The sequence below is a fragment of the Salvelinus sp. IW2-2015 genome, linkage group LG20 (assembly GCF_002910315.2).
Source record: "Salvelinus sp. IW2-2015 linkage group LG20, ASM291031v2, whole genome shotgun sequence".
NCBI lineage: Eukaryota > Metazoa > Chordata > Actinopteri > Salmoniformes > Salmonidae > Salvelinus > Salvelinus sp. IW2-2015.
Window position 1 is genome coordinate 9,291,121 of NC_036860.1, and position 4,644 is coordinate 9,295,764.

General features: G+C 45.3%; 1 long non-coding RNA gene across 1 annotated transcript; it reads right to left on the reverse strand.

The window, feature by feature from the left end:
- Positions 1 to 3,225: 3,225 nt before the first annotated feature.
- LOC139022660 (uncharacterized) lies at positions 3,226 to 4,261 on the reverse strand. Its single transcript, XR_011473728.1, has 2 exons — positions 4,205 to 4,261; positions 3,226 to 3,949 (listed from the first exon to the last, which is right to left on the reverse strand). It is a non-coding gene; the product is annotated as an uncharacterized lncRNA (long non-coding RNA).
- Positions 4,262 to 4,644: the final 383 nt, after the last annotated feature.

The window sequence follows — 4,644 nt, forward strand, 5'->3', positions numbered from 1 at the left end:
CGGCCATTAGTGATTCAGCGTCGAAGTATCTGGAATGTCTGTGGTCGATGATGACGAGGTCGTGGTGCTTTTCCTGGAAACACTCCAACGCCGCCTCTGGCGTCCTCGCCACGTTACACCTGAAGTTGGCCTTCTCACACGCCCAGCAGAACCCATTATTCTGGCTGTCCTCTTTGGCAAATACTAACAGTACCTGTAAGGGAGAGGTTAGAGGTTAAAGGTCAAATACTAACAGTACCTGTAAGGGGAGAGGTTAGAGGTTAAAGGTCAAATACTAACTGTACCTGTAAGGGAGAGGTTAGGGGTTAAATACTAACAGTACCTGTAAGGGGAGAGGTTGGAGGTTAAAGGTCAAATACTAACAGTACCTGTAAGGGGAGAGGTTAGAGGTTAAATACTAACAGTACCTGTAAGGGGAGAGGTTAGAGGTTAAAGGTCAAATACTAACAGTACCTGTAAGGGAGAGGTTAGGGGTTAAATACTAACAGTACCTGTAAGGGAGAGAGTTGGAGGTTAAAGGTCAAATACTAACAGTACCTGTAAGGGGAGAGGTTAGAGGTTAAAGGTCAAATACTAACTGTACCTGTAAGGGAGACACTGTGCGCACACACAACCACACACAGTCAGAGAGTGTACACATACACCCTCCTACCAAGCAGCATACTTTCACATAACCCCTTGCTTGCGTTAATCCATGGCTTAGCAGCATCTAGGTTTTGCTGCGGCACGCGCGGCGCACACACACACACACACACACACACAACACACACACACACACACACACACACACACACACACAACACACACACACACAACACACACACACACACACACACACCACCACACCACTCGCACACACACAGAGAGAGCAGGCAGGTAGCTAGATGAGTCACTGGGCCTAACAGACGTCATCGTGGACCAGTTGGCAGGAGACACAATCAATGTACAGAATGGGAAGTTTGTTCAGCAGTCTTACGGTTTGCATCACAACTGCAAAATTGAGTTAAAGGTACAAAGACGTCTCTCTGTTCACTTAAAGTCCAGGAGGTCGGGAGCTAGGAGACCAGGAGCTAGAAGCCAGAGGCCAGGAGCTAGGAGACCAGAGCTAGAAGCCAAGATGCCAGGAGCTAGGAGGCTAGGAGCCAAGAGCCCAGAGCTAGGAGGCTAGGAGCTAGAAGCCAAGAGCCCAGGAGCTAGGAGACCAGGAGCTAGAAGCCAAGATGCAGGAGCTAGAGAGGCTAGGAGCAGAAGCCAAGAGGGCCAGGAGCTAGAGACCAGGAACTAGAAGCCAAGAGGCCAGGCTAGAGGCTAGGAGCTAGAGCCAAGAGCCAGAGCTAGAGACTAGGAGCTAGAAGCCAAGAGGCCAGGAGCTAGGAGACCAGGAGCTAGAAGCCAAGAGGCCAGGAGCTAGGAGGCTAGGAGCTAGAAGCCAAGAGGCCAGAACTAGGAGACCAGGAGCTAGAAGCCAAGAGGCCAGGAGCTAGGAGGCTAGGAACGTAGAAGCCAAGAGGCCAGGAGCTAGGAGACAGGAGCTAGAAGCAAGAGGCCAGGAGCTAGGAGACTAGGAGCTAGAAGCCAAGAGGCAGAGCTAGGAGACCAGGAGCTAGAAGCCAAAGAGCCAGGAGCTAGGAGGCTAGGAGCTAGAAGCCAAGAGCCAGGAACTAGGAGACCAGGAGCTAGAAGCAAAGAGGCCAGGAACTAGGAGACCAGGAGCTAGAAGCAAGAGGCCAGGAGCTAGGAGGCCAGGAGCTAGGAGGTCGGGAGCTAGGAGGACAGGAGCTAGGAGGACAGGAGCTAGGAGGTCAGGAGCTAGGAGGCTAGGAGCTAGGAGGACAAGGAGCTAGGAGGCCAGGAGCTAGGAGGCCAGGAGCTAGGAGGACAGGAGCTAGGAGGACAGACGGCCAGGAGCTAGGAGGACAGGAGCTAGGAGGACAGGAGCTAGGATGACAGGAGCTAGGAGCCAGGAGCTAGGAGGACAGGAGCTAGGAGGCCCAGGACTAGGAGGCAGGAGCTAGGAGGACAGGAGCTAGGAGGCCAGAGCTAGGAGGACAGGAGCTAGGAGGACAGAGCTAGAGAGGACAGGAGCTAGGAGGACAGGAGCTAGGAGGAGCTAGGAGGAAGGAGCTAGGAGAGCAGGAGCAGAGCTAGGAGGACAGGAGCTAGGAGGAGGAGCAGGACGAGGAGCTAGGAGGACAGGAGCTAGGAGGCCAAATATTTATCAAACACCATATTTTCAGTGGCAATTGATGAGACTATAACAGACTAAATAGTCCCAGAAAAAATGGCAAAAAAGATTTTTCATTTCAGTTGACTAAAACAAGACAAAATTATCTTTGTGACTAAAATTTGACTACTAAGTGGACTGGATAACAGTTTTTGAAAAGATTGAAAGCTTTTTAGTATAAAGCACAATTAATATTAGCAGGACAGATGCACAGCGCAGTTATAGTTCAGCAGTGGGAAGGACGCACCAAACCCAGCACACACAGCCTAATTCAGCTGGTGAGCTGCAGGGGGAAAGCGATGAGTGTAGGCAGACTGGCTCCGCCTCCGGTTATCCCATCTCGCAGGCGGCTTTCTTAGTTCACCTTTTAGCTAATAACTAGTCATCACCAGCCTTCTAGTTAGCTACCCTTTGTCTGGAGCTGCTTCAGAAATTAAAAACAATAGCAGCATTGAGTTTAATAGTAAAACACAGTGTAGCTATGTTTTTCTCTCCCTTGAATAGGTTATAGAAAAGTAGGCTGTCTGAATTTGTAGTCTAGCCCTCCCAGTTTTCCCTCTGCATTTCATATACAGGATCCTTAGCCAAAGTCTCCTTTTCCTCAGAGAAAACGTCTTGATTCTAGCCGGCGCTACGTTTCTTTCTTTCTATAGTTCATTTCTTTAGGCTAAACTTTGTTCAGTCATGTTACCTCATTAACTAGCTATAGCTAACAAACTGGGGCGTGTTCAATTGGACGCAACGTTTAGATAGAAATATGCCATGTAGAACAAACATGCCGGTCTGACATGTTGAATAGAGAATAACAACGGCTCTATTCACTGAATTTCTATCTACAATGCGTCAAAGTTTTACAACTTGGCCCTAGTACCCTACGAACATAGCCATGGTAACATTACCAGTAGCCTACTAAGTGAGCCATGGTAACACTATATCTGACTGGGTAAATAACTCCTCTATATCTGACTGGATAAATAACTCCTCTATATCTGACTGGATAAATAACTCCTCTATATCTGACTGGGTAAATAACTCCTCTATATCTGACTGGGTAAATAACTCCTCTATATCTGACTGGATAAATAACTCCATTATATCTGACTGGGTAAATAACTCCTCTATATCTGACTGGGTAAATAACTCCTCTATATCTGACTGGGTAAATAACTCCTCTATATTCTGACTGGGTAAATAACTCCTCTATATCTGACTGGGTAAATAACTCCTCTATATCTGACTGGTAAATAACTCCTCTATATCTGACTGGATAAATAACTCCTCTATATCTGACTGGGTAAATAACTCCTCTATATCTACTGGTAATACTCTCTATATCTGACTGGATAAATAACTCCATTATATCTGACTGGGTAAATAACTCCTCATATCTGACTGGGTAAATAACTCCTCTATATCTGACTGGGTAAATAACTCCTCTATATCTGACTGGGTAAATAACTCCTCTATATCTGACTGGGTAAATAACTCCTCTATATCTGACTGTAAATAACTCCTCTATATCTGACTGGGTAAATAACTCCTCTATATCTGACTGGGTAAATAACTCCTCTATATCTGACTGGGTAAATAACTCCTCTATATCTGACTGGGTAAATAACTCCTCTATATCTGACTGGATAAATAACTCCATTATATCTGACTGGGTAAATAACTCCTCTATATCTGACTGGGTAAATAACTCCTCTATATCTGACTGGGTAAATACTCCTCTATATCTGACTGGGTAAATAACTCCTCTATATCTGACTGGGAAATAAACTCCTCTATATCTGACTGGGTAAATAACTCCTCTATATCTGACTGGGTAAATAACTCTCTATATCTGACTGGGTAAATAACTCCTCTATATCTGACTGGGTAAATAACTCCTCTATATCTGACTGGGTAAATAACTCTTCTATCTGACTGGGTAAATAACTCCTCATATCTGACTGGGTAAATAACTCCTCTTATCACTACACTATATCTGACTGGGTAAATAACTCCTCTATATCTGACTGGTAAAATAACTCCTCTTATCACTACACGTATATAGAGGAGTTATTTACCCAGTCAGATATAGAGGAGTTATTTACCCAGTCAGATATAGAGGAGTTATTTATCCAGTCAGATATAGAGGAGTTATTTATCCAGTCAGATATAGAGGAGTTATTTACCCAGTCAGATATAGTGTTACCATGGCTACACTTAGTAGGCTACTGGTAATGTTACCATGGCTATGTTCCGTAGGGTACTAGGGCCAAGTTGTAAAACTTTGACGAACATTGTAGATAGAAATTCAGTGAATAGAGCCGTTGTTATTCCTTATTCAACATGTCAGACCGGCATGTTTGTTCTACATGGCATATTTCTATCTAAACGTTGCGTCCAATTGAACACGCCCCAGGTTGTTAGCTATA